The sequence below is a fragment of the Lasioglossum baleicum genome, chromosome 1 (genome assembly GCF_051020765.1).
Source record: "Lasioglossum baleicum chromosome 1, iyLasBale1, whole genome shotgun sequence".
In the NCBI taxonomy this organism is placed as follows: Eukaryota; Metazoa; Arthropoda; class Insecta; order Hymenoptera; family Halictidae; genus Lasioglossum; species Lasioglossum baleicum.
The window spans coordinates 2253940-2274404 of record NC_134929.1 but is presented as its reverse complement, the minus strand read 5'-3'; the positions used below and the strand labels follow the sequence as shown (position 1 = coordinate 2274404).

The following is a 20465-nucleotide window of genomic DNA, read 5'->3' as shown; positions in this document are numbered from 1 at the left end:
AATTGCTTCAATAATATCTAAGTACTGAATTGTATCTAATTGTAAGTACTGAAACTAAGTTTGTTAGGAGGTTTTCAATTTTTTAAAACATGTTTCCATAATCCGAAAAATCTGAAAAAATACACATTAATAATTAGGATGAGACACAACTAACGTGATAATATGTTTATATGGCAATAATAATATGTAATAATATGGCAATTTTATGTTTTCCGATTTGTTTAAAAATCGTTTTTGCAACCAAAAATTTTGAAAAAAATCTCAGTAGTGTATGCTATTCGGTAGAATATTCATGAATTTTTTCATAATTTTCTGTTGAACATGACGTGACTAAAAACAAATTTGGTTGGATACTTCTGAACATCTTTTCCGGCTATACCTTAAGAATCGACGAAAACATTATTTAAAAAATACAAAATATATTTTTTTCTGTTTACATTGTTAAAACCGATTTTTCAAAAAAAATTAGGCCTAATTTCTCGTCGATATCTCTTTTAGATCGAAAGTTATAGCAAAATGTGCGTGCCTCGTGCTGTGCCCGAAATTCAAATGCTTGCCGTCTCCAGATTCCGACTTTTCGCCTCATGCCTTCGAAATTTCGGTAACGTGAAAACCGGAGGAACGCGTCGGCGTAGATCAGTCGAGCAGGTAGTTCACACGGACAGAGTAGAGGTACGCTTGTGTGTAGCGCGCGTGCAATCGAACAGGCACCAACACCGGCAAGCGCGGTCGACACAGACACAGATCGACACCTCACCGGCCGCTCACGGATACGACGATACGTCAGGGAAGGGGGGAAACTGCCGTTCAGTTTTCAGCAGTTTTCAGCAGTTTTCAGTTGTTCTCTCAACAGTTCTCAAGTCTCTCAAGTTCTCGTTCGCTTAGCTCGGTCGTAATTGGTCGTAAATGTCGTAATATCTGTGGTTGTCAGGAGGACGCCGCATGTCACACACTTTCACTTTCGAGATACATATTGTCGTTTAATGTTTTGATCACTAATGCTTTGACAAGGACATTGGTTACAAATTGTATTATTTTTTCGAGCCTTTTGAATTTATTTTCATCACGTTTTTTCTGGTAAATACCTAATCCTACAGTATAAATTCAATAAATGCATAAACTGAAATTTTTTGTGGTTACACGTTACACTCGCGAGTGCGGTCTGCGTTGCGGCATTTGACTATTTGACTATTAGATTGACTTGCTTGGATTATGTGATTACGTGGATTACTTGGATTACGTGCACTACGTGGAAGGAAGGAAGAAAGGAAGGTATGTGTACATATTTATATTGGTTAATCGGTTTCATTTTGCTCAAATGTCTCCCAAAATCTTCGCGTGAAAAAGCGTGAGAACGCTTGTCGGCACACCACGCGACAGTGCCATGTGCCATCACGTATGAGGTGCTACGGGGCGAGTATGTTCACTTCAATGCAAATAGAGTCCAAAATAGTAAATTGTTTATTTCTTTATCACTTTATCACTCTCTTTTCATTATCATTATTATCATTTATCACTTTAGACAAATCCAACACAATTCAGCTTTGAGCCATTCAGATTAGAATTAGCTTAACAATATTCTAAATCGGCAAAATGATGGCAAAAAGTTAGTAGTTCACGAGATATTTCAATTTAAATAACTCTAAAACACCATTACTGTCGTACTAAGACGTTAGCGTTTACATACTTGTGTAACGTTTACAAAATATTAAAAAATGATGTTTTGTCAACTTTTTTATCTGGGCATGTAACGATAATTTAAAAAATGCGTTTTATAGATTTCGGTAACTTATATGCATACTGAAAAGTTCATCGAAATCGGTCAACATTGCAATGAGCTACAAACGTTTAAAGATGATCACGTAAGGGCGAAATTTTCAGTATGAAAACTGAATGAAACTTTCAATATTCCTGGAGCTGTCCACCATGCTAGATGGATAGCTAAAGCCATATATATACTAAAAATATATTTATTCCGCGACGAAGTATCAATAAGCAGCGAAAATATTGTAGGAATTAGAGACATATGTATATTTTTGGCGAATTTATACATAGAAGCATGGTTTAATGCTCCGATTCCAGCTATAGCACCACGTCAAGATTTAGAATTTTTAAAACAGCTTGACGACTACAAAAAAATTGATGTAAACGTAAGCCGAATAGGATTACATAAATTTGGGGGGCATTTGTGGTACTTAATACCAGAATGTGCAACATTATGTTTTTTTGACGCTGGTGTGTCATGTGACAAAAGGAAGCTTATGGTAGAAAATTTGGAGAACGATGAAGTAACAATTTCTTCGAAAAAAGTTTCTCTAAGAAATATACATAATCTTGCCAATATCAGCATAGAAAGTTTCATTTGTGCAGAAAGCCGAAAATTTTTTAATAGATTCAATATATCTACAGATTTTTTGCAGAAAGACCCGTCAGTCTGGGAAAACGAGGAAACGTATAAAACAGGTCTAAAAATAGTTAAAAATTTGAAAAGCGGTAACGATACTGCAGAGCGGGGTGTAAAGTTAATATCGGAATATAATGCCTTATTAACAAGAGACGAAGAAAATAAACAAAATATTTTACAAATTTTAGAAGAGTACCGACAATGGTATCCGGATATAAATAAATCCAGTTTTTCAGACGACGTATATTAACAAATTTTATATATTATTTTAATTTACATTAAGTGTTTTTTCGAATAATTTGGTATATCGTGTATAGGTTAAGTTTTAATAATATTTCGAGCGTCACAATATAAATGTATATAATTGTAAATAAAAGGCATTATAGATTATGGCAACCCTAACTGCGTGTAGTGATTACGTTATTTCAATATTTTTGTTATTACTAAATTTATGAAAAAATGTGTGAAACAAAAGTTGTATTGTTAGACGAAGTAAATATAATGCTGAAAAAAAAATTTTTTTTTAAAATCCAATTTTCGAAATTTCAATGTTGCGGAACTTTTTTCTACGATGACCTTGTACGTTATTTGCACATGGTTATAGAGCGTGGAAAGACAAATTTAACGATATATAGAAATGTATATTTACGATTTACTATAATGGAGAAAATCAAGTTTCAAAAATAAACAATTTTCAAGCGCGCTGCGGCATGGGTTCCCATTGTCCGATCGAGTTGAAATTTTGCACATATCATTTTTTCACCAAGTGTCATATTTTAGGGAAGTAAGGCCAAAAAAATTCGAAAGTTGAAAAATAAGACCTACATAACGTAGGCCTGTTACGAACAAACCCCTGTCACACCTCCACCGGTTATACACGACGACGCGAATCTAGTAACGTACCACCGGCCTCCTGTCATAACAACAACACCGCCTGTAGCGCACGTACCCCGCACCCAGGCCCGTATTCCAACGGGAATCCAAATCAAACTTCCAAAATACTGTTCAGAAGAAGGTATACATCACCATCAAAATACCGCACCGCACCACCATCCCTTACTACCGAACCGTTCCTATAAAAGCCGTCGCGAACAGACTAGAATGACCTGAGTCTACCAGTAGCCATCCGGGAATCACCTCGTGTGATATTCCAGTGCTCTGAGTATTCTACCTGTAACCGTTGTCCACGTCTCCGCCGTTATCGGCATCCTGGTTCCGCTGGTACGAGCCGTGCTCTACCTCGAACACCCGGTGCGTCACCGGTCTCTTTCGCTAGGCGCGTCGCCTCCGAGAGTCGACGAACAAGAAGTGGTGTGTCACCCCTTCGGCTTCGTCGAAGAAATCCTGTTGTCCTGTCCGTCCGCTGGTGCGAGCCGTGCTCCACCTCGAACACCCGGTGCGTCACCGGTCACTTTCGTTAGGCGCGTCGCCTCCGAGAGCCAGCGAACAAGAAGTGGTGCGTCACCCCTTTGACTTCGTTGGAGAACCTCCTGTCCAGTTATCCTGTACTTCCGCTGGTGCGAGCTGTGCTCCATCTCGAACACCCGGTGCGTCACCGGTCACTTTCGTTAGGCGCGTCGCCTCCGAGAGCCGACGAACAAGAAGCGGTGCGTCACCCTCTGACCTCGTCGGAGAACCTCCTGTCCAGTTACCCTGTCGCTCCGCTGGTGCGAGTTGTACTCCACCTCGAACATACCCGGTGCGTCACCGGTATATTTCGTGAGACGCGTCGTCCACGAAATCGGCCGAACTAGAAGTGGTGCGTCACCCTTCGACGTCGCCTAAGAACCGCCTAGAAAGTCACCCTCGTGAGGCGAGTCGCCCACGAGGCCAGTCGAACCAGACAAGGTGCGTCACCTTGACCGAACTCCCTGAACGACTGTCCGGAGGAACTTCGATGACCCGTGCGTCACGGACATCGAAGGACCACGACAACCCGGCCTAGGTAGGGAGATCACGATGACAGTCGTGATCTAACTCTACTCCTGTCCATCCTGCCTGCGTCCTACGCCACATACAGGTTAAGGTAGCACTCTCACGGTCACACGTTCTAAAGTCACGGGCACCGTAGCATTACCATCGCGCACTGTATCCTGAGGCACCGTAGCTTACGCGTCCGAAAGGCAGCGAGTATAATTTATTTACCCGCAACCGACTCGTCTCAGTTATTTCACCCGTACCGACTCCGTTCCTCGCGTCGTCACTCCACTTGTCGTTTAGAACCCTGGGTCGGCGAGCTGTTCAACACCAAGGAGCCCGAACGCGAGGAAGCCGAACGACGACGAAACACACTTGTTTCAATATTTTTATTTAAATTACATACTACATACTATCAGGTCGTTCGGAAAGTAATTTCGTTTATCGTGTAGGGATGGCAATGCTTCCGTTTGTCATTACTAAACTGCGAATCTTTCTGCAAAGTAAAAATTGACTATATCGATTGCAAGAGATAGAAATCAAATTGAATGTTATTTCTTCAGCAAAGGAGAAAACGAAATGACTTTCCGAACGAGCTAATACATTAACATATTACAATAGGAGAGCTGCATAAAGTCTAAATAAAATCAATCTCATCATTTTCATACAAAGAAACATTTACCAGTTACTTTTAAGGTTCGGTAGGTGTAGAGGGTTGAAACGTCTTCGTGCAAAAAAAATGTGTCGTAGAAGGGAAAAGAAACTTAATTTATAATTTTCGGCTCGAGCGCGTTTCAAGCTACCCGAGTGCATCGGGCTGCCCGAGAGTGTCTCGATCTCGTCGGGCGGGTTCGGAAAGAATCGGACAATAATAACTCGCTCTCTTTTGTGGCAGCTAATTTCCTACATTTGCCACAAGATGGACAGATAGTCAAAGAAAGACCTTTCTCGCTGCTACCTGATCCGTCACCGATCTCTATATATACACTGTTACGTCCCGGGTCGGGAACGGTCCGACGGAATGGAGCGGGCCGGACGGAGATGCAACCGAGTAATTTATTAAGACGATCTTAGATCCACGTGGCGCGTAACGTCCACGTCTGATCAGGGACCCGATACCGGTGTTCGTCGTTAAAAAGGCGAAGACGAGGATAAATGCGAACCGAGACGGACGTCGTCCGTCGTGAACACCGCGTAGAACTAACACGCGTCGCGGTAGTAGTGATGGTTCCCAGTGGTCGAAGTGTCACTATGCGGGTGTGTGCAACTCGTCCGAACGCGTGGGTTTGCTCAATTTGTAACAGGAGATTTCGATCGATGGGAATTAGTGTTCTCTCGATACCGAGCACCCTCTGGGCTCAGACGTACACGATTGAAACACCAATTTTAGGGTTAGAAGAACGGACGTAGGAAGTCTAAGGAATTTGCGGAACAGGTCGGAGTCGAACAACCCGATGAAACACCACGCGCATACTCACTTTCGCGATCACTTTAACCGGTCACTGAGAACGACACTTTAGAAGTGAAAGATATCGAGGAGCAGGATGTTGCTGAATAAAGCTGCGAAATAATAGATTTAAACAAACAAGGTATAATGAACCAGAATGGATACAAAGTAATGATTTGCGAGCAGAACTCGGGAAACAAATCTGGTGACGTCTTGCGAGCAAGCTCGTGTAAACAAAATAGCACAAGAATAGCAATTATAATTTGAATAATAATGCGAGCAAGCTCGTATGAACAAAATAGCACAAGAATAGCAATTATAATTTGAATAATAATGCGAGCAAGCTCGTACGAACAAAATTGCACAAGAATAATAACTGTAAATATGTAATAATAATCTACGAGCAAGCTCTGATAACAATTTGGAATCAAATGATATATGAATATAATGTGTTGTAAACTCTAGCTATGAAAAGGATGAAACGGAAGGTAGTGCGAGAGAATGGTGAGACAGATTGAAATAACAAAATATATTTAAAGGAAAACCAGAAAAGTTACAAATGAGAAATGAGATGAAATGGTATAATGAGATATGAATGACTACGGTCGGTGAGAAGCGCAAGTATCGCGAGTTCGACCGGGCGTAACAACTTGTAAATAGTAGCGCGTGTCAGTTTGACAGAAGAGAAATTGCGAGAATTCCCGATGAGCGCACATACATCTCTTTTATACCCGCGTGGGCCATCGGTTTTGGAAGGATTAAGGAGTGGGGACTTTAAAATTAAACAGGTAGGATCGCAGCAACGTTCGTTAGGTTAATGACCTAATAAACGGTGCTGCGGAGGAGACAAAGGACTAGGGGAACGGAATTGGAATAAGGAAAACACGATGCGATGGCCCACGATACAATTCGACGGGTTCAATGACTGCTTCGATCCGGCGAGGTTTATATCGGCGGTCGATCACCTCGCCGGTTGTTGTCATTTGTCGCAGCGATGAGCAAAAACTCTCGATCGCGTTCTTCGGGCGCACCGGTGTCGAATACATATAATACAAACGCTTTGACGTTACTCAGAAAACGGATTTTAGGTTTTTGAACATAATGAAATAGTATAGAAATGGTAAGGTGCAATACGACCTGAGTATCGTGAGTGATCTGAAACAGAGTCCGAAAACGCGAGAAAATGATTGAACTGAACTGAACTGGATTGAAGACGCAAGAGAACTGGATAGTCAGAATTCCGAAACTGGAAGAGAGTCTGAACTGTATGAAATTCGGAACTAGAAGAGAGCGATTCGCGCGATTTCGTCTTATTTATAATGAGAGCGCGGACCATAGGGATTCGGTGAACCGTGAAGTTCTTTGTCTCGATCGTACGACGTACGGACGAATATGTTATTGCCGAATGTATACTTTTCGCTGTTTGAACAGGACAACGGTTGGCGTATACGTACACCTGTACTCGCGGTTACCATGCTGGCGTTCCCTTGTACCGGTGGCTATCGCGTCTTTTCCGATTCCCTATGTTCGCGCTCACGGGGATATGTGTATATATATATATATATATATATACATAAGTACGCGTAAGATATATATATATACATATCGTTGTGTACAAGTTTAAACGCGATTTCGGTTGGGGTTTTACGAAGGAGGTATAAGTATATATAAGTATACCATATATATATATATATATACCAATGTGTATAGAATTTGAACGCGATTTCGGTTTGGATGTTTGAAAAGGCTATATATATATATATGTATATACGCGGCGAGAATTTGCTCGTTCGAACAAAGCCGACGCAACACGTCGGTATGACGTTACAACACTCTTAAACCGCCTTCCGATATCGCAGCGTCTCGGGCAGGGCCCGCCTTACTGATGAGTCCTCTAGCGGTTCAGGACTGGTCGGTCAGAGCTGTGACAGACCTTTTTTGGCCATTCCGTCGCGATCCAGGGGGCGACCCTTGCAGCGACCCGTGCAGCTATTGGGTCGCTGCAAGGGTCGCTGCACGGGTCGCCGCAAGTTTCTGTGTTAAAGTCGAATAACTTTCGATAGAAAAGAGATAGAACGATGAATTTTGTTTAAATTAAAGCTCAAACTTTGCAGAATATGGGGAAAGTAGGGAAATGATGGTACGAACGTTTTTTAACCTTGACAAAATTCGTTAAACCTGCACAATTTCAATAAAACTTTTTTGCAACATGCTGTACATCATTTCCCGTAGATTCTTCCACGCTTATTTCAAATCTGGTCTCAGAATTTGTCTACTACCTCAGGATTTTCCAAAAAATCGAATTTTTTGTCAACGAAACAAATGAAATCATATTTTCGTTGAAATCCGATTGAGCTACACTTTTTTTTTGGTGGTTTTATTAGGAAAGGATTGGGCTATTGCAAAATTATTTTTTTAACCTCGACCATCAACTGTATGGAGTCGAAAAATTTAAGCTAATTCGTTTTTTACGTCTTTTTCGATGAGCCGTCACACAGTGGTCTGGATTGGAAAATCGTGTGCCTTTCTGCCCAAAAACGAACTTTCTCGTATCGATATCTATAAACATTGCTTCCCAAATGTTCACAGACCTCGGAAATGAAGAAAATAGTACAATTTAATAAATATAATAGTTGCAATAAACATTGAAAATAGGACATTTTAAGAGGAGGATTTTTCACGAGAAAAATTGCTTCTCTGTGATGCGGTGCCCTGACGTTCCTATTTAATATTATCTCTCGCTTTTTTTACATATTGAAGAGCAGACTTTTGTGATAAAAATCATATCTTTCTATTATTTATTAATGTAAATACTCTATTTATATAATAATGCTCAATGCCGTAAGAAAAATTTGTGAAGTCCTTTCCATTTAAGATGGTATATCTTTAAAGTTTAGCCGAGTTTAGCTTTCTAATTAATTGGAATATTTTTAGTACACCTTCCTTCTAAATAATCATGAAAAAATTAATTCCGCCCCTCTCCGCCCGCTCAAATTATTATTGTTTAAAGCCATTAAAGTTGGATGCGGTATCGCATCAATTGCTGAAACTCAAGGGTCGTTGAATATGAATCTGATGTCAAAATTAAAAAAACAAAATAGCGGTCGGGTATGTGAAAAAATTATGTATTTTCGCAAATATTTGGTAATAGAATGTTTGCGAGGTATATTGTTGGTACAAATTATTATCAGATGACTTCACATAGCGAAAAATGTAAGATTTTAGTGTTAAATATTGCATCCGAGGTAATTCTTTAGTATTAAAATATAATAGAAGTTTTTCAATTCTGTTTCGTTCTGATATTTCGCTCACCTCTAGTAAAATAAAGATATAAGGTAGTAGGCTCGTTTCGTTTTTTAATCATTATAAATTATTATAAAAAATATCTTTGACACGCTTGTAATGCGTTTTTACCTTTACGGTAATTTTTTTTGTGTATGTTGATTGCAACAAGATTTCTCAAATTTATATTTTACGTATTCCATAAAACGTTACACATGTGTGAAACATAAATATAAAAAATACATATTTAGAAAGTAAAAAATAGTACGTACGATTATATTCCAAAAAATTTTTTTTAAATCAAAAATATCAATGAAAATTTATAAAAAATTATTGTTTAACAAATGCAAAAAATATTTAATTACCTATAGCTAAAAATGACTATTTTTTAAATATTTTTTGTGAAAATTTTGTAACGATTACGCGAGACTTCACTCCTTACTCGCGAGCCGCGAGCACACATGCCGCGAGACGGTAGTACCGAGGCGGCCGCGAGGTGGCCGCCGCGACACCGTCGGTTTCTCGCATATGAAAATAGAGCAAGTGAGGGATAAATAGGCTAGCGCGGAAATGCAAATTCGAGTCGGAGTTTCCGAGCAATCAGGCGAGGCAAGTAGTCCACCGAACCGCACCGAAACCGAGACTTCTCTCCGTCCGTTACCGATTCCTAAATACCGATTCCCGATCACAGATTCCGAGGCCTACGTGGCAAACGACCGTAGGAATCCTTTCCAGCGGGAGGCAAACGACACCGCACCTCCTTACTTCCGAATCGCACACCTTCGATTCCCGATCACAGATTCCGAGGCCTACGCGGCAAACGACCGTAGGAATCCCTTCCGGCGGGAGGCAAACGACACCGCACCTCCTTACTTCCGAATCGCACACCTTCGATTCCCGATCACAGATTCCGAGGCCTACGCGGCAAACGACCGTAGGAATCCCTTCCGGCGGGAGGCAAACGACACCGCACCTCCTTACAATTCCCAATTACCGATTCCGGGATCTAAGCATCCACCGAGAGATACCGCTGATCTCTACCGACGGCGACCTCATCAGGTCACAAACGATCGAAACCGCGCCGGATACCGTTAATCCGCGATCGATCCACCGCCGACTCGACACACCGCTGCGCCGTCAATATTACCTCCTACTGTTCCTCTGTACTGTTCCGCTAATTGCAAATATATATATATATATTTACATGAACCCAAAAGCCAGTGTTCTCATTTGCGGAAAACGAATCCTCGACAACTGACTGAGCCGGCGAACTTCTCCCGAAGTAGTTATCACAATTTCATTGCAGTATCTCTACTGGTTCAAAAGTTATAACAAAATGGCACACGATTTTCCAATCCAAACCACTGTGCGTCAGTGATTTAAATTTTGAAAAAAATATGTTTATATTCCTTGGAGGTTCCATTGTAAAATGAGCCCTTCAAAAGAAATGGATATATAAAAATTGGCGTCACAAGGAGCTGGCAACGGACGCTGTATACGACTAAATAACCCCATTTACACCTCGAGAATAATATTAGCAACCAGTCTTGACCAACGATGCCTTTTTAAGTGAAAGGTAACAACCCTGGAACAGACATTTTCTGACGTAAGGATCGACAGCGTCTGTCCTGAAATTACATATTTCATTCACGTAGTGAAAAAACATTTTAGATTTGTCTATGTCCAACAAGTAATCCAATACACTGCCTCGTAAGTACGAGCGATAGCGGAACAGCAGTGGGTTAGGATACGATACCGTTACCGCCCACTACATACTACGCAATTGTAGGGGATGGCGGCAAGACGCCAACACGCATGGATTCGAACTGGTGACATTGTACTTGGTGTAAGCCTGAGAAGAAGGTTCCCAGGCAGGATTACGGTGAAGTGTCTAGGTGCGAATGCACGGACGATTGGATCAGAGTGGAGGAGGCAGGACTCGTTTCACACGCATTTTCGGCTGTATTGAAATACTTATTACAGCGGTCACACATACTACGCAGCGTGCGCCATCGAAGTCAACACATTGAGACTACGGGCGCGCGGCTGGGGTCGGGCTAGGCAGACCCAGGAAGACCCAGGCAGACCCAACCCGGTAGGCTCGATTTCTTTCAGTGCCGTTCCCGGGGCTGTTCTCTATAGAGAGATTTATGACAAGTCATTACTATTGAGCTGGAAGTCGACACTTCCTCGACCAACACGTTTTGACTGTAATTTTCAAATCACTCGACGAAGTCGAGCCACTCTTGGGCCGCTTGATATGTCACGAATAGACTGCGGATCTTTATGCATTTATAGCAAACTTGAGTAGATGAAATTGATAGTTGTTGGAAAATTTTTTAAATTGAAGATGTCAATATATGATTTCTCCTCTATTAAAATCATTAAGGGAAGAGATGACATTCAATTTAGTTTCTATTTCCTGTAATCGACGCTGACATTTTTTATTTTGCATAAAGATCCGCAGTCTATCCGTGACACACCATCGGGTGGCCCGGTGGCCCGAGAGTGGCTCGACTTCGTCGAGCGCGTTCAGACGTCAGACAGAAGCGTACAAGTTCGTGCGAACGCAGAATTGAATCTCGAGTAGCGCGAAAACTCGCTCGCCCGAACTTGTCCGATTCTTTCCGAACCCGCCCGACGAGATCGAGACACTCCCGGGCAGCCCGATGCACTCGGGTAGCTTGAAACGCGCTCGAGCCGAAAATTATAAATTAAGTTTCTTTTCCCTTCTACGACACATTTTTTTTGCACGAAGACGTTTCAACCCTCTACACCTACCGAACCATAAAAGTAACTGGTAAATGTTTCTTTGTATGAAAATGATGAGATTGATTTTATTTAGACTTTATGCAGCTCTCCTATTGTAATATGTTAATGTATTAGCTCGTTCGGAAAGTCATTTCGTTTTCTCCTTTGCTGAAGAAATAACATTCAATTTGATTTCTATCTCTTGCAATCGATATAGTCAATTTTTACTTTGCAGAAAGATTCGCAGTTTAGTAATGACAAACGGAAGCATTGCCATCCCTACACGATAAACGAAATTACTTTCCGAACGACCTGATAGTATGTAGTATGTAATTTAAATAAAAATATTAATTTTTGTCAGTAAAAAGAAAGGCTGCTGCTGCTACACATTTGTACAATAGACATTTACTTTACCGACATCTACCACATAGCACGTCCTACATTAGTGCGACCTGGTGCGACCGTGTTGCCCTCTTACGGCGAGGCAAAATCGAGCCCCGTTCTCCGTGCAGTGATGTGATCAGACCCACCGTAACTCGCGCATGCGCGGCCAAGACAGTAGCGTATCTACAATGACGCGGTCAGGGCCCTGACGCCTTGAGGCAGTTATTCTGGCAGGAATGTACCAGTGTTATTGGCGGGACGACTGATGGACGAGAGACGATTATGTATTCTTTTGCGTAGTTATTGCAGTGCTCTTTCCCTATCCCATCCTCAAAATAAAGAATAAGTTTCAATTATAAAAGTCTGCGGGGTGCTCAAGCTACACGATTTCATCGAAATAGTTACGCTACTGAGACTGAAATTGCCGCGCATGCGCGAGTTACGGTGGGTCTGATCACATCACTGTCTCCGTGCAGTGTCGCGGCAGCAGGGATCCAAAACGCGATATTGCTGCGGCGCAGTGCAGCTGCAGATCGGAGCAGTTGGTTGTCTGGGACGTGGAAGGAAGGAAGAAAGGAAGGTATTTGTACATATTTATATTGGTTAATCGGTTTCATTTTGCTCAAATGTCTCCCAAAATCTTCGCGTGAAAAAGCGTGAGAACGTTGTCAGCACACCACGCGACAGTGCCATGTGCCATCACGTATGAGGTGCTACGGGGCGAGTATGTTCACTTCAATGTAGAGTCCAAAATAGTTTATTTCTTTATCACTTTTTTTATCACTTTATTACTCTCTCTCTTTTCATTATCATTATTATCATTTATCACTTTAGACAAATCCAACACAATTCAGCTTTGACCCATTCAGATTAGAATTAGCTTAACAATATTCTAAATCGGCAAAATGATGGCTAAAACCAATTCAGTAAGGCAAGTATTTAATCTTCTTCACTTGCTTCTCATCATGGAATTTTTTCATTTCTGGTAGTACATTCTTTTGTTTGTCGTTCAACTTTAATCGATTTTTTATTAATATCATTGCAATATTTGAATCAGTTAGATATATTAGTTGATGAAAAACATCAGAAGACCTTTTGTAATTGTAGCACCAGAAATTAGAAAATTCGTTGAGATGAGAAATAAGCGAAGAAGATTAAATACTCACATTTACTCACTGTGTAATTGAAAATCTAATTTACAGAACGGAGGAAAAATATAATGTGCTATCCAGGGAAGGAGGAGAAGGAAGCTGCGGCAACCGGGGAAGAGGAAGACCTCTAATTTTTCGCGTGGTACGTATATCTAATTATGCCATTCAACGCACATACATATATTGTACATTACTGATTTTCTTTGTATTTTTGAGGTATCCCGCCTATGCCAGAACGTGCTACGGGCCACAAGTTTGGGGAAGCAGACCCAACCAGCACACATCGTCTCATAGACATCTGTTTCATGTCGTCGTCCCGTCTGAACGTCTATGTCCCAAAGATACGTCTTTTAGTCGTCAAAAAGATGTCTTTATGGAGACGTTGTTTTCACAGCAGAGGGTGAACGTCTTTCAGCTGTCTCATTTCAGTCGTAAAAGCAACGTCTCCATAAAGGATATCTTTTTGGCGACTGAGAGACATTTTCCGGAGACGTTGTTTTTCCTACACCGCCGGTAAAGAGTGGGGTGGAGTAGGGGGATACAGCTTCTAAGGAAGAACTTTTTTCTGTACACTTTTTCGAAAAAAGAGCTCTGCATGCTAATCCGCAATAATACAGAGAGTATTTCAACGCAAAGAGCATTTGGAAAAAATGTACAGAAAAAAAGTTCTTCCATAAAAACGTACACTTTTGTTGTTTACAAAGTTCCAAGAGCCAAATTGCAAAAAAGGGCTCTGTACGGGACCCCGCAATAATGCAGAGAATATTTCAACACAAAGAGCATCAAAAAATATTGCTTCTTCGCGAAATGCGGCTTACTCGCGTGATCGAAAAAATCAAGCTGTTTCATATATTCTCTGTCAGTGTCTTTCCTGCGAGAAACATATCTGCTTCTCTGTCTTCGTAGTTCACCCCGAGTGGCGCTGTTGAAGTTACTATTTTTGGTCCGGCGCACATGGTCGACACCCCCTGGTCGGTTTAGAGAAGTGTCTAATTGTATTAGTGTATTGTAATAGTGATCATTTATCCGACGAGTGTATATTTACAAAAGTAAGTACTTCCATTGCTGTTATTTGTTACCGTTAGTGTTTTTTGCTGATGCCCTTCCGCTATATTCGAAGTTTACTATTGGGTTGGCAAGAAAGTCAAAGAAAGTACTTTCGGTATTCTAAGGGGGTACACTGCTTTTTCCAGGATTGCAAGGGTGCGGGATTGCAATTGATTGCAATCCTGGAAACGAGTCTACCGCCCTAATGTGTAAATAAGTGTGAAGTCAAAAAATGAACAAAAATTGGTCATATTTCCATTCCTTCATTCTATTTGCTATTTTTCTAAATATATTCTCTAATTAATTATATTTACGTCGTAATTACATATATGTTTAAATTAGTCTCTAAATTTTACCATACTTTTCAATTCTTAGAATATATACACACAAATGGAGATGCCTACAAATACATGGACCGTTGTCCAATTTTTGGCGGACGGAACGGTAGAAGCAGTGCCAAATAGTTGGCTGGAAGGCGACAAATGTTATTGGCCACCGGTACACAAATCAAAATTGAGCAACGCGATCCAACAATGTGAACTGCCTCAACCTTCGTGGGAGTACTTTTCTGTAAAGATCTTCAAAAACAGTACCTTTGGTAAGATAAAGTAGTTACACACCATACATGTACAATTAAAATAATAATTATATAATACTTCTAGACGACTACACGAAGGCTAGAAGAAAAGCAAAGGAGGCCGAAGAGACCAGCGACTTGTTTAATAAATACACTTAAAATTATACTGACATTTATCTTTCATTTTCATTAAATTAGCAGAATGTGATATGCTACATAACAATTTTTTATTTTAGGCAGCAGAAGTGCACAATACGGGGGGCACAACAGCTACAACTTCGCCAGGAAAGTCTAGGTATCATTATGACTGACGTGCTGGCATGGCGGTCTGCTATAGCTGATTGGGCCGAAAGGGCAAAAAACCGTTTGCAAATTATCGAACGGCCAGCCTTGTTATATGTAATTATCACCCTTATTTTAATATTATTATTATAATGATTATTCATGTGCAAATTAATAAACAAAGATATTCTTATTCAAGGTGCAGCGGAGAAAGCCAAAGTGGACGGCAGCTGCAAGAAACATGAACAAAGCGAGTGTGACCAAGTGATTTTAATTTCAATATATCTGTGGTTATCAGGAAGAATGCCGCATGTCACATATACTTTCACTTTCGATCGCTAATACTTTGACATAGGAGGTTGGTTAAATTGCATTGTTGTCTGAGCCTTCCAAACGTGTTTCCATGACTTTTTTTCTGGTAAATATGTACAGTAGCGGACAAAAGTGTAAGACCGCTCTAAAGAAGACGATAACTTTTTTAATATTTTACTATACGATTTGAACTTTTTTGGGATACTAGAGCAATTAGTTTACTAAAGGACGCGAAAAGAAATTTTTTCAAAAATTGCAATTGATCGGAATTGTTGAAAAAGTACTAAAAGTTGATTGTTTATTTAAACATATCCTGAAAATTTCGTCAAAATCGGTCGACGTTGCAATGAGCTACAAACGTTTAAAGATGGTAAAAATTGCAGATTTTCGGCAATAAATCGTGAAAATCTGCAATTTCTACCATCTTTAAACGTTTGTAGCTCATTGCAACGTCGACCGATTTTTACGAAATTTTCAGGATATGTTTGATTGACACAGATCTACACAAAACGTGTTTTTTAAATTTTCAATATAGGCCCACATAAAATAGTTAAAAAATCAACTTTTAGTATTTTTTCAACAATTCCGATCAATTGCAATTTTTGAAAAAATTTCTTTTCACATCCTTTAGTAAACTAATTGCTCTAGCTTCCCAAAAAATGTTCAAATCGTATAGTACAATATTAAAAAAGTTATCGTCTTCTTTAGAGCGGTCTTGAACTTTTGTCCGCTACTGTAAATCCTATACTCTAAAGTCTAAAGCTCAATGAATGCATAAACTCGAATTTTTGAAATTGTGACATGCGGCGTTTTTCCTTACAACCACAGACATTATCAGTAATATTTTATTTTCACTTTTATATTTTATTTTAATTTTTATATTTTTTAATTTTAGTATACAGGGTGAGGCGCCAGAAACAGGCCCCCTGAATAAGCATTAATCAGATGTTAGTAGCTTTTTTGTAGATGGACGCGTAAAGGACATGTGAAGGTCAACTTAATTTTTTTAAATGGAATGAGGTATTTTTTAATACATCAATGATGCAGCTGGACATTCATTATAAAAGTACTAACCTATGTATGTCGAAAAATTAGTAGTTCAGGGGATATTTCAATTTAAATAACTCTAAAATACCATTACTGTCGTACTAAGACGTTAGTGTTTACTTACTTATGTAACGTCTTAGTACGACAGTAATGGTATTTTAGAGTTATTTAAATTGAAATATCTCCTGAACTATTAACTTTTCGACATACATAGGTCCAGCTGCATCATTGATGTATTAAAAAATACCTCATTCCATTTAAAAAAATTAAGTTGACCTTCACAAGTCCTTTACGCGTCCACCTGTAAAAAAAATAATACACTACATAATGTACCCCTTCAGACCATGCAACTTCTGTATACAAAACTTTTTCGTGCAACGCATACTTTGGAAGTTATTATAGGTGTGCAATAGGGTGGACCTAAGCTATACTTGGCGAAAAATTTTTATCGAGATACAAAGCACGACGCCCCCCAGAATGGTTCTCTTTGGTGAGAAAAAAATTTGGGCAAAGTTTGAAATCGATCGAAAAAAAGGATCACGTGGCGCATTTAAATTGAAAATTTTGAAATGTATCGTAACTATAAAGTATTATATATCGTTGGATTTGTAATTTTTTAAAAATAAGAATATGGAAAAATTATATGACCTTAATTAAAAAAAAAATAACGATGACCTTGAAATTTCGAAAATTTCATTTTTAAAAAAAATTTTTTTTGTGCCATTATATTTACCATATTGAACAGTGCAACTTTTTCCTCTGACATTTTTTCGTATAACCACAAATAACAGAGATATGTCATTTTGTATTGTACTATTGTACTATACATGTGAATGAATATTTTGAATATATTCTACAGAATAGTGATAAGGAACTATTTCTTATATTCTAATGTAAGACTATCCGCTTTTAAGATGGCAAGGACAGAGCGGGTCACCAAATAATACGCCGATCAATGGTGAAGCCGCTCGCCAAGAATGCATTTTATTAAATGAACAGAAAAACAATACAAAATCTAGAGAGAGAATCCAAACTTGACAAGTCACTGGAAGAACGGGTCCTCAGACCTGAAGTGGCTGTAAGGACCCGCGCTGCCAGCGTATTTTATGACGCTACCCCTCTGGGTTTCCCTGAGAGGGGTAGCTGTGTGGTTCGCCTGTGCTGCGGACCCTCGACGTTCGATTTACATGTTTTTCGCTATTGTTGTTTTCGTTGCGTCAGGATATTGCTGGCGGTAATCTTTTACCATTTGCAGTACCAACTGCTTTTTTTCCTCATTGCGAGCTAAAATTTGATTGTATGTAATCCTGTATTAGCTTAACGGCTCTTTCTGCCGAATCATTGACCACAGGTAAAGCCTTAACTATATCTAAACCTAGTTTGTAAGAATCTTCATCTTGCCAAACTACTGGATCTTTTTTTAAAAATTCTGTCAATATATTAAATCTACTAAAAAATTTCGGCTTTCGTCTGATATAAAACCTGAAATGTCCTCTTGCATGTGATCGGCCACATTAGTTGGTAAAATGACAAATTTTTTATAATAATCGCCGCTACTAAAAGATCACTAATTGATCAAGAAACTCTTGTTCCTGTTGATCTTGTATCTGGGATCGTCGTTTACAACTCTTTTGTAAGACCTTCCACTTGTGGTATAATGACTCCAATTTCTCGACGCAGCGACTGTTTAACTGAACTGGAATTTTGGCCTTTTCCCACAACACCTCCACTTCTTTAACAACAAGGTGTGCACTAGACCGAAGGTTCAATTTCACTTTCCGCAAATTATAAAATAGCACTCCTAAAACTTGTCGTTTCGATGGCAACTTAGCGTCAATTATCTGATTTTCATCATGTTCTAATAAGAACAGTTTTTCGCGACTTCTACTTTCCATTGGGCTTCTCAATTTATATAGAAATTGAGTAGTCTTCCTGTATGACTACTGTAACGTCTCGCGTCTGCCAAATCTGGATTGAACGACGATGATCACGAGTCCGATTTTGTAAGTTGAGGTGATAGTTGATCAAAGACAACACTTGAGGTTGTATGTTCGCTTACTCGATACTGATGATTACAGTTCGTTAGCTCAGACAGATCTAATCGGTGGTTCTCTGATACATCTAAATCTTACTTCGGTGTGGATGTCGTTTGTTTGAAAAAGCGTGATGATTGGTTGATGGAGTTGAAAGTACTTGGTGGAAAAACTTGTAAGGATAGGAGTAGGAATAGGAGTGGGAGTTTAAGTACGGGTTGTTATAAAATTTTTAACGAGGGTTTACATCTGTTTCCCGGGTGTGCGCTTATGAATTTCAAGATAGGTAAAATTGTAAAAAAGTAGACTTAAGGTCCACGGGGTACATCTGGAGGTAACGTAATAAATTATATTGGGTCATAGGTAATAAATGGATATGTTTAAATATCTGTTATTTGTGGTTCTACGAAAAAATGTCAGAGGAAAAAGTTGCATTGTTAAATATGGTAAATATAATGGCATAAAAAAATTTTTTTTTAAAAATCAAATTTTCGAAATTTCAAGGTCATCGTTATTTTTTTAAAAATTAAGGTCATATAATTTTTCCATATTCTTATTTAGAAAAAAATTACAAATCCAACGATATATAATACTTTATAGTTACGATGAATTTCAAAATTTTCAATTTAAATGCGCCACGTGATCCTTTTATCCGATCGATCTTAAATTTTGCACAAATTTTTTTCTCACCAAAGAGAACCATTCTGGGGGGCGTCGTGAAAAAAATTCGTTGGTCAAAAAATAAGGACCACCCTAGTGTGCAAGTTGCGTGGACCACCCTGTATACTGATTCTGATCCCAGACAACCAAGCGAATCGGAGCCACATCTCGAGCCCAGCGTGTCGACGCCACCAAACGGTCACGTACAATGGTCGACCCTATTCGCAGCTGTCCAAGCCACACGATGACTAGATTGTGGCCACGCCTCAAATGCGCGAGAGGGCTCGTAGTGTTCCCTGGACACGGATCTTGGCACATGATGTCGTTGCCACAATCCGGGATATCGTGCCCAGTTTAACGATCGGGCCGTTGTAAGAGGGCAGCACATAGCCGCACTATGTAGGATGGATGTAGATGGACACTCTCGGAGAGAATCAGAAGCTTCGGGGAAGGTACCGAAGAACGTAGCCTACTCTACGTTTTACTTGCAACACGTGGTTAGGACTTGGAGATAAAATTCACTGCAGAATTTGTAGTTCAACGAGAACCATTTAATAATATTTTATTCACCCGGTAGTGACGTCCGTCGTAACCGTACGACGGAGAATATATTACAAAAAGAGGTAAGCCTCAAAACACAGTACGACTGGATATTGGTGTTCAATACGTCTGACTCTACGAACTGACTATTTTGAACTGCTAGGGATGCCTAGCGTAACGGTCGCTACGAGAGACGGTTGGGAGTAGGACCGCCAACTCCCTATCGGTGATCTCCCTAGGCGCGACCTAGGGGAATGGCGACACGAGCGCCATAATCCCTACACACTCCCCCCCGAGTGTGTACGTGCAAACTTATGACGCTACACAACGATATACAAGCTCGCAACGCTGGGGATACCGCAACAATATAACAATATTATAACTATGAACTATTTACAATGAGTGCGCACTACATCTACTATACAAGTTGTTCTTACAAACTACGCGATTGCTATTTACATGTATACAACAGGCTTACAACTAAATCGGCGATATTAACTCGGCGGGACTGTTTGCACAGTTTTCGCCCGTGAATATGTTCGCAGCGCATTCCGTTGATTCGAGTCGGAGGGTTCGCTAGACGAGGTTGCTAATTCCTCTCGGAAGTGATACGCTGGTTTCACATTTTCTA

At 39.9% G+C, this 20465-nt stretch overlaps 2 long non-coding RNA genes across 2 annotated transcripts; both read left to right on the top strand.

Moving 5' to 3' along the window:
• Nucleotides 1–826: 826 nt before the first annotated feature.
• Nucleotides 827–13781, top strand: LOC143208446 (uncharacterized). The gene is made up of 3 exons (XR_013008907.1): nucleotides 827–1272; nucleotides 13388–13478; nucleotides 13553–13781. It is a non-coding gene; the product is annotated as an uncharacterized LOC143208446 (long non-coding RNA).
• Nucleotides 13782–14244: 463 nt separating this feature from the next.
• LOC143208439 (uncharacterized) lies at nucleotides 14245–16533 on the top strand. The gene is made up of 4 exons (XR_013008906.1): nucleotides 14245–14385; nucleotides 14759–14981; nucleotides 15046–15359; nucleotides 15442–16533. It is a non-coding gene; the product is annotated as an uncharacterized LOC143208439 (long non-coding RNA).
• Nucleotides 16534–20465: the final 3932 nt, after the last annotated feature.